Genomic DNA, 18,499 nt, shown 5'->3' on the forward strand with positions numbered 1-18,499 from the left:
AAGCTTTTCATTTACCTATAGGTCCACACAGCACCTAGCTCATCCCCTTGTGCTCTCTAATTTACTGCTCAGAAAACCTTGTGTCATCAGTTCTGTCCTTCATATAGAGAGGAGGAGACAGGCTTAGTAGGGTGAAGTAATTTCCCTACGTTCAAAAACGTCAGTGGCAGGACTGAGATACGGACAGGGGTCTTCTAATTCTAAAGTCGGGGCTTTTCCTCTTTACCATGTTAATTTCTATGATGGGTTTCATGAGCTAATTAAAAATTATTATTTCATATTTATATTGTATGAAAAGTTTATTGTAGGAAACCCTGAAATGATAGAAAAGTGTAAGAAAGAAGACTACCATCTTCTTTCTTTCAGCTCAGGGATAGCCACTATTACTGTTTTGGGTGCTTTTCCTAGAGTACGATATCCATACGCACATACAATCTCTCTCGCTCCCGCTCTTCCTGTATGCACTTCAAAAATAAATAGAAATTATAGTCTTTACAGTTCATATTTTTATATAACATATCATGAGCATTTTACTATTTTTGTAAATACACCTTCTACTGGATTAAAAATGTGCCATCAATTGTATGTACTGTAATTTAACTTCCTATCATGAACATTAACTAGCTTAAAAGTTTCGTCTCAAATAACAGTGTAAAGAAATTCCTTGTTCACAAATCCTTTGTCTGCATTTATATTTATCTTCCTTCCTACAGAGTTCTAAGGCTTAAGCTATTTGGTGAAAAGGCAGAAAGGCTTTAAGGCTTTCCAAGAAGGTTAAACTTGCTACTACAAGTTGCATATGGGAATGATTATCTAAAGTAACCTCATTAGCATTAAACATTATCATTTAAAAATTAGTGCTTTTGCTCTGAGAAGCAAATGATAATGTCCTATTGCTACTTTAATTTGCATTCCTTTGATTGTTAGTGAGTTTGATTTTTTAATAAGTTTATTAATGTAATTAAGAACACCCAGTTCATTAACTTAAGTTCAAATTCTAAGAATAAACATATGAAAGCTACAGAAGCAAATATGCAAAAGATAATGGTTTCTCCAGGTTCATATGGAAATATAAAACTCTTAAAATGACAACAGCAAGAAAAATCTTACATGTTTTCAGTAATATTCTCTTTTGATATGAGTTATAGGTGCTCACCTGGGTAAAGTTATAAGAAATGTAGGGAAATTTGATTCTTTAATCCATATTTATTCTAATGCTGACTAATAGTAAATGTTCGAGGGATGATTATTATAGAATTTGAACATACTAAGTCCCATAGTTGGTTTATTGTAACATGGGATTCTTGAATCAAATAGAAATTAATAAGTGATTGCATTATCACCTGCTTAACAGCCACGTGATAGTTTACCAAATAAACAAGTGAATATTAGCTTATAAAAAAAGGTCCTAACAGTTTAGGCATAAACAATAGTCTTTTAAATATTTTTAGAAAATGGGACGCCATTTCAATTGGATATCTAGAGCAGGCGTCCCCAAACTACAGCTCGAGGGCCGCATGCGGCCCCCTGAGGCCATTTATCTGGCCCCTGCCGTACTTCCGGAAGGGGCACCTCTTTCATTGGTGGTCAGTGAGAGGAGCACTGGATGTGGCAGCCCTCCAACGGTCTAAGGGACAGTGAACTGACCCCCTGTGTAAAAAGTTTGGGGACCCCTGACATGAATCTTTAAATCGAGCACTTAAAATAGCTAGTTGTTGGTTTAACCTTTCAAGTAGCTCATTACCTAAGCATCCAGCTTGGGGCTGACTTCCGTTAGGTCAGCGGAATAAGTCTTCTCCATATGAGTAGACTGGCGAGAATGAATGGCCCCTTGGACTTGGTTATGGCTGTCCCATGTTGTTCTACTGAAAACAGCCACAAGTAAACAGAAGCAAGATGAAAGCTTAAAAAACATGTAGTTGGATGTGGCCCCCACTACCTCTGGAATTCTTTCTGGAAACACTGAAGTACTGTAGTGGAGCAGCCTATGTGGACTAAGAAATCTGCCAAAGGAGCCTAGAATTACAAGCTCACTGGTGTTTTGTAACTAGCTTAAGGAGGGTTGTGTGGAATTGAAGAGTTGGACCACCATATAGGTCTTGCTGCCCTTCTGTAGTTACATTCTTTCTCCTTCTATTTTCTACTTAGCATCAGGCCTATTCAAGGCCCGAAACCTCAATTTTGTCTTCAGCTTGTGACTTCCACTGTTTCCTGCATTTTTATGCAGTTCTTTGTAGAAGTGATCTAGTTTATATAGTAAACCATTTAAAAGTAGAAGTCATGGTACTTTTTGATATAAATTTAACAATATAAATTTAATATCATGAAGATGTATATACTAAGTTAGGGCAAAGTAAACTTGATACTAATATTTTAATTAAAAATATGTGTACACATATATATGCATAATATATAGCTGTTTATACCTTCAAATAAAATATATATAGTATCAAAAGTTGCTTCTACATTGTCTAGTTGTATAACTCATTCTAAGTGGGTAAAAGTGTTTCTCTATGAGCTAAAGTTTGTAAATACATTAATTCCTTAATCCTAAAAACATTTATTGAGTTGAAATTTGCTGATAGACCATTCATTTATTCATTCATTCATCAACCCTGTAAACACTTATTAATTCTATCCTCTAAGTGATGCACTGTGCCATGCTGACTAGAATATTGTTCTTTCTCTAAGAAGCTGATAAATTTTTTTTTTTTAATAAAAGAGGCTCCTAGATTTTTCCTGCTTAAGGGGTTAAGAAAATGTTTCTTTCTTTATTTTATTTTATTTTTAGGCTGGAAAAATTTTGCATTTAGGGTATTAGGAAACATTTAGATAGCTCTATTAAATGATAACATTGGGGAACAAAATTTTTGTTGCATCCACAAAAACACTTGCTCGTACCTAATTCAAGTGTGCTGATCTCAAATCTGACATTAGTTTTTTCTCTGTAAGCTACAGTGTTTTTTGTAATTCAAGATTTTATGTTTTCATCTTATTGTAAAAATTTCAACATTTAGTTTAACATAATGAAGTAGAATGTCTTCTTGGGCATCATCTTTGTGAAAATATAATAATTTATATAATGCAGTAAATACACTAATACACTAAAAGATATGACTGCATCAGAATTTGACTACAATTTCAAAATAGAACATATTAAAACACTTATTTTAATCATAAAATTTGTGCAAAACTTATTTAAATTCTATTCAGGCAAAAATTTGCATTTGTAGCTCTTGCGTTTGTGTACTTGTTGAGGACAATCTCATTTGATGCTCCAGCTGTAGTCTGCCATCATATTTCTGTCCCATAGCCCCTGATAACGCTCTTCCATCGTCTTCAGATCTCGATGAAAGCGTTCTCCCTGCTCATCACTAACAGCTCCAAGATTTTCGGGAAAACTTATCAAGGCGACTGTTCAGGAAGTGAATCTTAATGCATAATGAAGTAGAATGTCTTCTTGGACATCATCTTTGTGAAAATATAATAAGTTGAGGTCCATTGAATACACCTGCTTTTATCTTCTCGAAAGACAAGGCAGGAAAAACAGAAATAATATGTTTAAAGCATTTACTTTCTCTATTCAAAGCCTGAAAAAACTGCTTCATTAAGCCAAGTTTGAGGTGAAGTGGTGGAAAAATAATCCTGTCTCGATTAACTACAGGTTCATCCACAATATTTTGCATTCCTACTTCCAGAGCTTCACGTTTCGGCCACACCTTCTGTGTCCAGTGTTTCTCCTGAGCTCACTGTCCCACAAATGCAAAAAGCAAGGATACTTCGTGAAACCTCTCTGTTGTCCTAACAGGAAATTTACCTTTTTTGTGTGTGTGTGTGTGTATTTTTCTGAAGTTGGAAACGAGGAGGCAGTCAGATAGGCTACCACATGCGCCCGACCGGGATCCACCCGGCACGCCCACCAGGGGGCAATGCTCTGCCCATCTGGGCTGTCGCTCTGTTGCAACCAGAGCCCTTCTAGCACCTGAGGCAGAGGCCACAGAGCCATCCTCAGCGCCTGGGGCCAACTTTGCTCCAATGGAGCCTTGGCTGCGGGAGGGGAAGAGAGGAAGGAAAGGGGGAGGGGTGGAGAAGCAGATGGGCGCTTCTCCTGTGTGCCCTGGCCGGGAATTGAACCCGGGACTCCTGCACGCCAGGCTGACACTCTACTATTAAGCCAACCAGCCAGGGAGGAAATTTACCATTTTAAGATCCACACAAATGATCCAGTTATGCTCCTCATATTTCAGAAAGTCGAGGACAATTTTTATGTCATTATAATCTTCTCACAGATGAGTTGAATAACCAATTGGAACCACTGCATAAACATTATCAACGTGTAGGAGAACACATTTCAGACTTTGTTTAGAGCTGTCAAGAAATGGCCGCCATTCTGTCAGACTGTAAGTGGTTACACCTATCTGGCTGAGAAGACTACTGATATCATGACAGTAAACAAAGTGTTTGTCTTTGGAAAAAAAATCCACAAAAATTTGTTCACGCTTCCTGAAACGGGATACTTTAGCTGACCAGTGAAGTACATTCTTTTCTTGAAGTTTGGAGGCTAGTACTCAGCTGCTTTCTTTGATAGGCCCAAATCTCTTACTAAGTCATTCAATTCAAGTTGGCTAAACTGCTGAGGGGTTAATGACTGCTTGGCATCAGAAGAAGACCCTTCAGATTCTATAATCATTTTCTCATGCATTTATCAAAATACACTTGATCACCATGTTCACTTTCTTTGTCCTTAGAAGAAATAAAACCATTGAAAACTGGAACTGGGAGTGTCTCAGAGTGTGGGATAGGTCGTATTGCTGAAGAAATATTAGGATATGCGATCATATGTTGTTTTTTCTTGCCGATGCCCTTTGTATGGATCAGACAGAAATAACAGTCACTGCTGTGGTCCTTAGGTTCAGGCCAAACCATGGGAATACTAAAAGGCATTCCTTTGCATTTTCCTTTTGTCCAATCACAAAGCATTTCCTCACAATTATGACACACAATATGAGGAGCCCAATTCTTGTCTTGATCGCTAAGGGGAACTTGAAAATAAGCAATATATGCATGTGTCACAAATGATGAAATATTGTGCCTTTGTCATTGAAGTGTGTAACAGCCACATATATAACAGAAGGTGTCAAGACTATTCTTACATTTACACCTACTCAAAGAAGCCATAATTCAATCTTAAAACAAAATAAGAGGGTGTTTTTATCAGATAAGAATTTTTTACATTTAAAACAACTAAAATTATGTAAAAGTGATGTTTGTAAAACATTAATTGCTTTGTGGTTATGTTCAATCCAAGAATTGTTGCCCTTTAACTCCAATTTAAAAACCAATGCATGCCATTAACTGTAACAAAAAGAAATTAAAATTGCATAAAAAATAGAGCATGCACCAAGAAATGAATTACAGATTTTGGAATCAGCGATGCAGAAATATATAGAAAAAGTTCTAAAACCTCATGCAACAGAAAATGGAAAAAAATTGTTCCCCAGTGAATTGCCTCTTGACAGGTATCAATAAAGATTAATCAGTATGAAGGCATATGTTTAGATGAGCCTGAGAAGAGTGTCATACTTTTTATGCTTTGCATTTTAAAATGCTAAAATGTTTAGGATATTAAAGAGAAAATATAAGAGTGACCTTTAAATCTTATAATTGCAAATTGAAATGCATATGTACCTAATCAAAAGGGCCTGTACTGAATATGTAAAAGTTATGAATATCACTGATTCACTGGTCTCCAAAATTGACGCTGCATGTTTCAGAGAGCATTTCTACAGCTTGTACACTCTGCGAGGGAAGGAGGCCATGAAGAGCAGTTGGAAACAGGGCTTTCCGGTTACACAGACTTGAGTTCCAATTCTGAGTTAGCCATTTGTTAGTGGTTTCACCTGGAGGCAGATATTTGACATAAATCTGAAGGATCCTGTTCATAACATGGGGAGAATAAAAACACATCACAGGGTTACTGTAAGAACTAAATTAGATAAGATACAAAAGGCCTCAATGATACTGTCTGGCACTGAGCCACTGTTCACTTAATAGTGCTGTTATTAGAAAAAATATAATCATTTCCTTTTTAGGTTATTTCTCAAAACTCTCAATTTTAAGATCAACCTAAAGATACTGCTTTAGTCTGAGCTTCTAAACTATTTGGGGGTTTACCTCATAGCTTGTCAGTAAAGTAACATGATTAGCCCTGTGCCGACCAACCTGATGTCTGGGACTGGAAACTCGGCCAGCCTTTCTGATTCCCTCAGTCATTCTTTTTTTTTTTTTTTTTTTTTTTTTTTTGTATTTTTCTGAAGCTGGAAACGGGGAGAGACAGTCAGACAGACTCCCGCATGCGCCCGACTGGGATCCACCCGGCACGCCCACCAGAGGCGACGCTCTGCCCACCAGGGGGCGACGTTCTGCCCCTCCGGGGCATCGCTCTGCCGCGACCAGAGCCACTCTAGCGCCTGGGGCAGAAGCCAAGGAGCCATCCCCAGCGCCCGGGCCATCTTTGCTCCAATGGAGCCTTGGCTGCGGGAGGGGAAGAGAGAGAGAGGAAGGAGGGGGGGGGTGGAGAAGCAAATGGGCGCTTCTCCTATGTGCCCTGGCCGGGAATCGAACCTGGGTCCCCCGCACGCCAGGCCGACACTTTACCACTGAGCCAACCGGCCAGGGCCCCCTCAGTCATTCTTAATGAGTTATTTCCTTAATTTAATGAGAAAAATCCTTTTATGTCAATAAAATTTGAGATAAAAATAAAATATAGCATAACTTACATTTCATAAGTTATTGGTAATGATCTGGTAAGCAAATCACGAGAGAAACCATTTTTCTCCAGTTTTAATTGAATTATTATTTAGTGCATTGATTGCCAGGTTCTGATTAAGAATGCCGTGTCAAATTCCAGTATGTGTGAGAGGGAACTCTGCCATGAACACCACGCTCCAGAGTCTTCCCTGTGCCTTCTCCAGACCCCATCTCATTCCCTCTGCTCTACTTGTGTACAGAGGAGCAGTTCTGAGAATGTGTTGAAAATGGCCATATGCCCTGGCTCGGCTGGTTAGAGCACTGTTCCGAAGCCCAGAGGTTGCTGGTTTGATCCCTGGTCAGGGCACATACAGGAACATACCGATATTCCTGCCTCTCTGTCTCTACCTTCTTCTCTCCCTAAAATCAATAAATAAAAGTAAAAAGAAAAATAAAATGGACATGTGAAACCATTTCAATTATTTTTGCTAAAATACCTTGAAAGAATATGTTCGAACATGGCACATGGAATGTACTGATTCACAGAATGATAGAGGTTTCAGTTATTCAGAACCAGAGCTATGTGACTGTTAAACACGTGCATATTTACAATTGGATGGAAAAAGAAAAAGATGAGAAAATAACTGTTCATAGAGTTCACAATATTTGTCAGGCATCATGAAGACTTTTCTCACATTACCATACCTAGTCCTCACAAAAATCTTAGAAGACACATTAGACCATATTTTTAAGGTAGAAGAAATACTACCCAAAGAACTTAAGTAAAATGCCTGCCTGTGGTCATGAAGCCAGCAAAAAGTGAAGCTGTAATTTGAATATACAGCTAAATACAAAGCCTATCTGACTTGTACTACCCAATGCTGAAATAATAAGTTCACTTTTCTGAGAGGATTTATTAATTCTTTAAAAACATTTATTTATTGATTTTAGAGAGCAAGAGGAAAGGAGAGAGAGAGAGAGAGAGAGAGAGAAAGAAATGGGTGTTTAAACAAAAAACTATAAACAGTTTAGAGAAAAATAAGAGAAAAATCTTTGTGACCTTGGATTAGGCAAAGATTTCTTAGATTTAGCATCAGTAGTGTAGTCCATGAAAGAAAGAAGATGATAAATTTGATTTTATCAAGACACAACTTTTGCTCTAAGAAAGACACTGCTAAGAGAGTGAGAAGAATATCGGCCGCATATTGGGAGAAAATATCTCCAAACTACATATCTGACAAACAACTTCTGTCCAGAATATCTAAAGAACTCACAATACTCAACAACAAACAACCCAATTAAAAAATGAGTAGCCTGACCAGGCGGTGGCGTAGTGGATAGAGTGTCGGACTGGAATGTAGAGGACCCAGGTTCAAGACCCCGAGGTTGCCAGCTTGAGCACGGGCTCATCTGGTTTGAGCAAAGCTCACCAGCTTGATCCCAAGGTCGATGGCTCGAGCAAGGGGTCACTCGGTCTGCTGTAGCCCCCCAGTCAAGGCACATATGAGAAAGCAATCAATAAACAACTAAGGTGCCGCAACGAAGAATTGATGCTTCTCATATCTCTCCCTTCCTGTCTCTCTGTCTCTAACTGTGTTCTTCTCATCTCTGTCACACACACAAAAAATGAACAAGACATCTGCATGGATACTTTGCCAAAGAGGACCTGCAAGTGGCAAATATGTGCATGAGTACTCAGTCTCATCAGTCTTTAGGTAAATGCAAATTAAACCACAACAAGGTGTTGTTATATCCCTAGTAGAATGGCCAAAGTAAAAAGTTAACAAAACAAACAAGTGAACAGAACAACCGACAATGCCAAGTGCAGAGGAGGGTGCAGACCAGCTGGAACTCCGTGTGTTTTTGGTGCAGATGCCAAATGGGACAGCTACTTGGGAAACAGTCCACATTTTCTACCAAAGTTAACCAGAAATCCCAGTCCTAGATACTTCAGATGAAATAAAATCCCTGTTCACACAAAACCCTGAATGTACTGTTCATATTTACCCAAATCTGGCAACAACCAGTGTCCCTCAGCTGAGAAATAGATAAACAAATTGTGGTATATTATTATAATGAACTACTACTTAGCAATAAAAAGAAATAAACTATTGAGAAATACTAGAACATATATCTATCTATGTCTCTATATAGGTATCTACATATATCTATATCTACATATATCTACACACATATAATACATATAATATGTTTGGAGAATCTCAAATACATTATGCTAAGCAAAAGATGTCAGATTCAATAGGCTATATACTATATGAGTCCATTCATATGATATTCTGAAATGATGCAACTATAGAGACAGAATAGTTCTGTTCCCTGTTAAGGGTGGGAGAGAGTATGACTACAAAGCAGTTGCATAATGGATTTTTTTTGGTCACAATAATGGAAGCATTCCGATTCTTAAGCAGAATGGTGTTTATATGACTACATTTTTAAATTAATTGATTTTTAGAAAGAGGGGAGAGAGAGAGAAGGCGGTGGGGAGAAGCTAGAAGCATCAGCTCTTCCCTTTGTGCCTTGAGACCAGGCAAACCCGGGTTTCAAACCAGTGACAACAATGTTCTGGATTGACGTTTTACCCACTGCGCCACCACAGGCCAGGTATATATATGACTACATTTGTCAAAACTCATAAAAATATACACTAGAAAGTGAATCATATTGTACAGATTTTTAAAACATGAAAATGAAAATTCAAAACAATGAAAATATATGGCACTCATGCCCTGGCTGTATGGCTCTGTGGGTAGAGCATCATCCGGAAGCACAGTGGTTGCTGGTTTGATCCCGGGTCAGAGCACATCCAGGAATGGATCAAAATATTTCTTTCTTTTCTTTTCTTTTTTCTTTTCTTTTCTTTTCTTTTCTTTTCTTTTCTTTTCTTTTCTTTTCTTTTCTTTTCTTTTCTCTTCTTTTCTTTTATCTTTTCTTTTCCTTCCTTCTTCCTTTCTTTCTTCCTTCCTTCCTTTCCTTCCTCCTTCCTTCCTTCCTTCCTTCCTTCCTTCCTCCCTCCCTCCCTCCCTCCCTCCCTCCCTCCCTCCCTCCCTCCCTCCTTCCTTCCTTCCTTCCTTCCTTCCTTCCTTCCTTCCTTCCTTCCTTCCTTCCTTCCTTCCTTCCTTCTCTCTTCCTTCCTTCCTCTCTCTCTAAAGTTAATAAAGTAAACATTAAAAAATCAAATTAAAAACATAAGGCACTGAGATGTAGGAAATTCAGCAAAGGACTTGATTCTCCCCTAACCTTGGAGGAGAGCTGTGAGGTGTGGCTGCAGTCTTATTTATTGCAGCACACCACATCCGGCGTTCTCCAGGCTCTGCACAGGCTGAGGTCATAGTGACAAGGTCTTAGAACTCAGGGGCTTCTCTGCCACTAACGGGGCTGGACCAGGCTGCTGGGTCGCCTGCCTGTGGACACTAGATACATCCAGGATAATCCAACTAACTTTGTACAATTTCAAATAAATTTCTTTCCTACTGCAACCTACTAGAAAAAATTCTTATATTAGTTAATTCTTTAAAGAGGAGAAAATTAGATAACTCTGAAAATATATTACCTTCCTAAGATGACTAGGGTACTGTTAAGCAATAATTCCCTAAACAGAATAGCAAAGGTAACAAGATTCTGATTGACCATCAAGGCACTAGTGAAAGCAACTGGGATCCAAAGGCACCTCGCCACTGTTAGAATCGTCTCACAGCTGCTGTCAAGCACAGTCAGACCTTGCAACTTTCAAATGTCTCTCATATACTTCAGGAAACCTTAAGTGCATTTAAAAAAAGTAGGGAAATTTTAGGTGTCTGAGTGAATTGCTGGTGACAACACCAAGAGAAAGGTGCATTTTATGACTGTGTCGGAGGTCAATGACTACTATACACACTGGGAATAACCTTTGTTTTTCCAGATGTCAACTTAAATCTCTAACACTTTAATTTGTTCTAATATCTTTGAGAATAGGTCTGTTCCTGTCATCAAAATAATTGCCTCTAGCCTGACCAAGTGGTGTTGCAGTGGATAGAGCATTGACCTGGGATACTAAGAACCCAGGTTCAAAACCTCGAGGTCACCAGTTTGAGCGCGGGGTCACTGGCTTGAGTGTGGGATCACAGACATGGTTGCTGGCTTGAGCCCAAGGTTGCTGGTTTGAACAAGGGGTCACCAGCTCAACTGAAGCCCCCGGTCAAAGCACATATGAGAAAGCAATCAATGAACAACTAAAGTGTTGCAACACCAAGTTGATGCTTTTCATCTCTTTCCCCTGCTGTCTGCCCCTGTCTTTCTTTCTCGCTAAAAAAATTTGCCTCTACTGTGAGTAGAATTTGTAACTGCATCTTCATTCCACACCCTAACCCACCCAGAGTGGATGCCATACTAGCTCACAGGCTTTAAGCAGAAGGTAACTTAACAGAAGGTAATGCTATAAACACTGAGTAGAGAGGTCTTTTTGCTCACCATTTTCAGTCCATGATGGCTTTATTTTCCTTATTAAAAAATGAACCAAAACAAAAAAATTCCAGCCAGATGTAAATAAACTTAGTCCTTCTATTTGGAGTAGAGAAAAATGTTGGTTACAGGGAGGCATTGAGTGAATGTATTACGACAGGGTTTAGAAGTTTCTTCACATATTTAACAGAATGCCTCCTTAGTTAGAACTGTAAAGTTTTATAAACATTCTTTTCTCCTACAAATCTCCCTTGGAGAAGATACTTTATAACAAAGTTTACTGAAGGCTAAGTTTGACTAAACTGCTTGCTTCCCTTCTCAGCCTGGCAAGTTAACACAGACGTGGAATTTTACTACATGGCTGAGGTTTCTGTAGAACGCTTTACCTTATTTCCTAGGAGCAACAAACGAAAGTAATCCTCTGAGACTCATATACCGTTGAAATGTTCACATCACTGATTTTAAGTACTCCTCCTGCCAATCACGAATCTCTTCTTTGACACTGGTTCCAAATTTGATTTCTACGACAAATTTGTCAGGCCTAGTCATGTGTACCTTCCTTCTTTGGATACAAAACCAAGTAGATAATATCTTCTACTTATCTTTCTATCAAGAGAAATATCTTTGAGCATCAGTAACCTGAGGTAGTCAAATCACTTTGTATCTAGCTAGTGTGTGGTGGGGAGTGAACGTCATTTAAAATACCATGTGATGGAAGGAGAATCCTATGAATAACCCTCTTCACCCCACTGAAGAGAGGCAAGCAAACCCATTGGCAGACTGGCAAAGGAAGGGTGCTTTCACTTGGTCTCCAAGGTGTCATTCACTTCTCTAGTAATGTGTTAATAGATGGCAAGAGAGTTTGCATGTTTTTGGAAGATCTTTAGCCAGATTATGAGGAAAATATCAAGTACGTGTAAATTTATTATAGTGCTACAAGGTTTGTCTATGTATATGGTGTTACTATACACTTCAGATTACAGAGTTAATGCCCACTATTTGTTAGTTCTATAACTATTCAATAAAGAAAAGGCATTTTTCTAAGATGCACTGACTGAGTTTAAACTTAGGGTTTAAAGCATTTTTAAGTATATGTATTATCAAGTCAAATTTGGCATCCTGTTATATTGTCATAAAAATATTATTTGATCCTTATACAAATGATATATTTTTATTTGCTATAACAGAAGCAAGCCAACAAACAAAAAATTAGGTTCATTTGGCCAACAGGCAAATTCTGGTTATGAATCCAATTGTTTAGAAATAAAACCTATTCTGAATTACCTCTGATCAAGAACAAATGATTTATTGATTGTTTGTACTTTTCCACTAGTAAGATATCATTTGTTCCAACTAACCTTACACCCAAGGGCTCCCTCTTCCTTTTGAACTCACAAATTTGCCATAGCTCCAAGTGAAACAATGGAGAGAAGGTTCTCGTTAAACTTACCTGTGCTTCTGTTTCTCTTCAGTGTAACTGTACATCTTCCGCACACAAATACAAACCAGTCATTATACACAGCCATATAATAATTCCATAATGCGTCAGGAATCATGAGGTAGTCCAACTGCAGGCAAAAAATGCCCTCACACTAGGCTGGGTCTCCCGGTTGCCTTTTTCAGTAAAGCCATTTCACACAGCCACAGAGTTCAAAGGGTGAGATTTATTTAACCAAGTCTGGTGACCTCCGAACTGGACAGGATCCCTACTTTTTTCAAAATGCCTGTGAGAAGTATTTTCTGAAGTGGGTTAAGGTTCTTGCCTCCACATTATCTGGTGATGGTTCACTCAAAGGCATGACATGCCAGCAATCCCCAAAGAAAGAGTCCGTACAACTATTCCCCCAACTTGCTTTTTCTGGCCTTTGTGAAGCATGGATTACCAAGGCTTTCTGGGTTCACACCCAAGCAGTCGGTCTACCAGCAAAGATCAAGATCCAGTGTAGAAAGCTATGACTTATATTCTAATGTATTTATGTTCTAATAAATCTAGGGCTGAAGGTATGCATTATGGTAGACTTTTTATTTGCATTCATTATTAGCTCTGTTATGTTTTGGGCCCTTTAACTAATGGGGGCTACATAAAAAATGATTATTTTTTTTCTCAAAAAATATGTTTATCAGGGAATAGAATTATAAAACTTACTAAACTCTTAAAGTGTGTTTACGCTACATATTTATAAAAAGTGTATTCAAGATGCATAAATAAAAATGAATGCTCTCTTTGCACTTCTTCCAACCTAATTTAGACATTTGTAAAATGAAAACAAGGTAGGACTATTCCTGGTACTAACCCAATCATGTCTTCGGGCATCAGTAAGCATCTGCACATCTCCTCCTCAGCTATGCAATTACAACCCCCTACTCTTAAATTATTAATAACTCTATTTAGTGAAAAGTATGGACAATATAATGTAATTGAAAGGGGAAAATGAGAAGCTAACTTTTCAAGGTTATAATCTATTTAGGGTTAATTTATTAATATAGTCATGGGGCCTGATGCTGGTCACTCAGTGAGGATTATTTGGAACTCACGGACTTGACTAGATCAGGGAGTGCTGTGAAGGAAAGGGGCACATTGTGTATAATGTAGACTATAGTGCTATTTGGAGCCCTTAAACCTAAAAAAGGGAACTTCTCATTGCAACAAATCTTGCTGTTGAAAATTAAGGTAATTTTTATGTTTTAATGCAGGGTATCTCTTCCCATAACACACAAAAATTGAGTTCTTTATATTCCACACCTTTTAATCATAGAAGAATTCCCTTACCAAAAGCACCTCCTATCCTTACATTATAAATGATTCTTGACTGTGTTTTTCCCAAACTTTTGGTCCTTTATGAAAACTCATCAGGATGAGGATCGTTTGTCTTCAAGAATATTCTTAAAGCTCATGTTTTCCTTTGTTCCTTTTAAGACTACTTAGTTCTTTACTTTAGGAACAGAGATAAACCAAGAATCAAAAATCTTCTATTTTTTTTTTTAACACAAATATGCTAGCTTTTATTTTCACACCGGAAGAGTTTAATAGAGTTCTCAAATGACTCTGTTGGACACAGAGTAGGCTATAGAGGAGAAGAACAGACCAAAATCTGTCTGCACAGATGCTGTCAAATCTTATGCTTGGTTTAAAACACAGCTCTTATGCACATTCTGAGGTGTTTATTTACTTTTCTACTAATAAATTTATTTAACCAAAATTGTTCCTTCAGGCCTTTCTGATCATTATTAATAGAAGAAGCCAACTAAAAGTTGAAAGAGAATATTCGTTTTCCTGATCTTCATTTTTATGAATATTTTTAGCATTTATTTTATATTTCAAGAAGAATCTGCATAGTAACCCACTGTGACATTTCAGAATACCTAGGATCATTCTGTATACAAGCTAGGTATTTGGTTAAGTGTTCAATGTTTTAAATTCTTTTTAACTATAATTGCAACTTAGTTATTATAAAACCTAGAGATCAATTATAAAATATATATTAGTAGTTTCTATGAAGAAAAAAAAATGCATTTTAATAACAGCTGTAAGTTTACTCCATGGCTGAAGAGTCTCAGGCTTATTTACCCCCTGGGCAAGAATGATAGCAATTGTTTTAAAATCACAACTCTAACAGAGTTCTTTTTGTGGTCTAAAGCCAGCATTTTTGTTGAAAGATTATTTTCCCTAGAATTTTGCCTCTGGGATCTTATTGGTTTTTCTCACTATTTCAGTCTGAAGTTAGCTAAATTGAGCCACTTCTGGAAACCTGTACACAAAATGTTCAACCTAAATTCCTCTCTAGCCTCTCAGGGAAAGTTGGGTGGAGTTCTTTCTTCACAAAGGAGTCTGCACACATCTCAAACTCTTGTAAGTGTGAAGGGTGTCAGCCTCATCAGCCCATAAATAAATCCTTACGGAAGAAACAGCTGTCTTCTTAACATTTACCTAGGTCATTAGGTTTTTTCCAGTCTAGACTTCTTTTGTATTCAGAAAGCAACTTCTTTCTTTTAAAACTGTCTTAAGACTTCCATGGCATTTGGCTGACCTCAGTGGCAGGAGGACCCATTTTCACTGCTATTGAAATTTCTAGTTATAATTGCAGTTTTGTCATAGTGATGGTACATTTTCTCTCAAAAGACCATTACAATTGCAAAGACATCAGAGTAGGAGAAATAGTTCTCTGAAATGCCATATTCTTGGTCTTGTAATCTGAATTTCATGTATTGATAAGTGCAACATTTTAATGGATTTATATGAAAATAGTTTCAAATTTTATTTTCATTCAATTATGAAGTACCATTGTACTAAGAGATGTAGGGACTAAAAAAATATTTTCTTTTGCCCTGGCTGGATAGATGGGTTGGTTAGAGCATTGTCCTGAAGCACAGAGGTGGCCGGTTCGACCCCCAGTCAGGGCACATACAGGAGCAAATCTATGTTCCTGTTTCTCTCTCTGTCTCAGTTCTTCCCCTCCTCTCTCGCTAACATCAACAAGTAAAAATTAAAAAAAAATTGAATCCAAAACAAAGAGGATTATTGGGTGGTATATATGGGGTGCTACTTTTTAATGACTTATTAAATAGTATATATATTTTAAGCAACTTTCCTTATGTATTTTTATTTTAATTGGTAAAGGGAAAAATAAGAAGTTGGAATCTGACCTTTTCCCTTTCAAATTTGGATTTTCTTGCTTTCTCAATGTTCTAGATTGATTCAACTAACATTGATTATACATCTTTATGTGCCAGGCATTGTGGGTAGGGAGTCATCAATGAACAAGAGGTAGATTGTTTAGAACTTAGATATATGGTCTACCGGAAAGTTCTGTCCATTTTTGGAATAAAACAAAATACAAATGTTTCTTACCGTCAATAAACTTTATTAAATAATATAATTGCCATAAATTATTAATGATTTCTTGCCAGCGTGAGGGCAATTTGTATATCCCATTTTTGAAAAATGTTTTATCTTTTGATGCGAAAAATTGAACCAGTGCTTGTTTGATATCTTCTTCATTTTTGAATTTTTTGCCCTTCAAATAATTTTGTAAGGACAAAAACAAGTGATAGTCAGAGGGTGCTAAGTCCAGGGAATATGGTGGATGCGACAGAATTTCCCAGCCTAGTTCTGCAATTTTTTGACGAGTCCCCAAAGCAGCATGTGGCCTGGCATTATCATGTTGCAGTATGATGTTCTTCCTATTGAACATCACCAGCCTCTTTTCTTGGACTGCTGTCTTTAAATTATCCAGTTGCTGACAATACTTCTCCGAATTGAGCTTTTCGTTCGGTTTTAAAGCTCATAATGTATTGGTCCTTGAATGTCCCACCATATACACAACATTCTCTTATTCAGAGTCAAATTTGGTTTAGAGGTGGAAAGGCTAGGTTTTCCGGGTTCACAATATGCCCTTTTCCTTATGATGTTTTCGTAGGTAATCCACTTTTCATCCCCAGTTATCATCTGGTTCAAGAAGGGCTCGATTTTGTTCTGAGCAAGCAGATATGTGCATATGACGACTCGAGCATCCAAATTCTTCTGACTTAATTCATGTGGCATCCATCTTGAATATTTCCACACCAATCTTATCTTTCGAATTTGGTCCAAAATGGTTTGCTAAGCTGAATTAAGCCTTTCTGCGATCTCCAATGTTGTTAGAAAAGGATCTTGCTCCATCATGGTCTTAACAACATCGTCATCAATCAAAGATGGTCGCCCAGAACGTGGCTTATCAGAAAGGTTGAAATCACCTGTTTTGAATTTTTTGAACCATCTTCTGCATGTCCTATCAGAAACTATACCTTCACCAAACACTTTCAATAAATTTCTACATGCTTCTGTAGCATTTCTTCCTTGCTGAAATTCGTAAAAATTACAGTGGCGTAAATGAACTTTATCAGTAGCCATGGGTACACTATCACTTCACACATAAGACTAATGTGAATCAACTTTGTTTTAGTTAATTTGCTATGTCAGTATGTATACATTAAGTGATAAAAATAGAGAGGCACACATACGCCAAATAAACATGTGCTTATGTGTCGAAACTTTTTGTGACAGAAACGAACAGAACTTTCTGGTAGACCTCCATGAGCTCTGACACTATTCTTAAATATGTAGACTAAATGTCTTGTTTGAATGTATTTGTCATAGTCAGACTTTTTTTTTTCTTTTATAGAGACAGAGAGAGAGAGAGTCAGAGAGAGGGATAGACAGGGACAGACAGACAGGAACGGAGAGATGAGAAGCATCAATCATTAGTTTTTCGTTGTGCATTGCAACACCTTAGTTGTTCATTGATTGCTTTCTCATATGTGCCTTGACCGTAGGCCTTCAGCAGACCAAGTAACCCCTTGCATAGTCAGACTTTTTAACCTGTAGAGATGTTGGGGATGGGACAGAATCAATTTTTTAATCTCCATTTATAGATGTTGAATCAGAATGATGCTTAAGAAATAACAGGGGGTGGGGTTTACTTGCCCTGGCTAGTTACAAATCTATGAATATGGGTTACAAGGTTAAGAGCTCTTTCAAACAATCCCTCTTTTTCCCATGCTTCAGCTTCCCCTTAAACATCCAGGGGAATAAATGAAAAAGTGCCTAATTTGCAGTATCACCATAAAATACTATAAGAATGGGTAAAACAAATATATCTTACATAGAGAAAAAATGCTGTGAATCTACTGCCTAGAAATGTATTCTTCCTAGGAACACATATCCAAGTTATGACTATATTCCTAAATTTTACAAATGTACTTTTTCCATATAAATGCCATTTCCTCAAGGAGTGAGGATCTGATAATGGCAAACAGCAATGTTCGGAAGGAAATGGTGCTTTGTAAAATCTAGCATCGTCATTTGAAAACCTATCTTTTGGTGCAGAAGAGAAAACTGCTACTGAAATTCAAACTTGAACTTGTTTTTATTATTCCAAAGAGGACTATCACTAGGTGAGCACTATTTCACTATGTTTTCACTTTTGCATTTGGAAGAGTTATTGAGTCTTGGAACAATACTGCAATACTACCAAGGAACACATCACACAGGAGAGGCTGTTCTCGGGGAATGTAAGGTCAAATAATCACATGTAACATGAATTATAAGGCACCCTGCTGTACCTCCGGTTCAGATATGCTGCAGCCCAAATTCTCAGTCTAGTGTATGCAATAGTGTAGGTAGTAAAAATGTTATAAGTACTGTAACATGAATGCCAAAGACACGGGTGACATTTTTATCCCTTTTTTTCTTCCTTTAGAGGAATGTTAAATTATTATCTCATGATATTTATTAAACATCCCAATGCACAGA

General features: G+C 37.6%; 1 protein-coding gene across 5 annotated transcripts in view; it reads right to left on the reverse strand.

The window, feature by feature from the left end:
- The window catches only part of B3GALT1 (beta-1,3-galactosyltransferase 1), a 602,130-nt gene that overhangs the window by 101,293 nt on the left and 482,338 nt on the right, over window positions 1-18,499 (reverse strand). The window contains exon 1 of one of the 5 annotated variants that reach the window (XM_066281116.1): window positions 12,659-12,823. The exons of the other annotated variants lie outside the window; for them this stretch is intronic. The gene's annotated coding sequence lies outside the window, so the exon portion shown is untranslated. Of the gene's footprint in view, window positions 1-12,658; window positions 12,824-18,499 lie in introns of those variants that run through there. 5 annotated transcript variants of the gene reach the window in all.

This window comes from Saccopteryx bilineata, chromosome 5 (assembly GCF_036850765.1).
Source record: "Saccopteryx bilineata isolate mSacBil1 chromosome 5, mSacBil1_pri_phased_curated, whole genome shotgun sequence".
Classification (NCBI taxonomy): Eukaryota; Metazoa; Chordata; class Mammalia; order Chiroptera; family Emballonuridae; genus Saccopteryx; species Saccopteryx bilineata.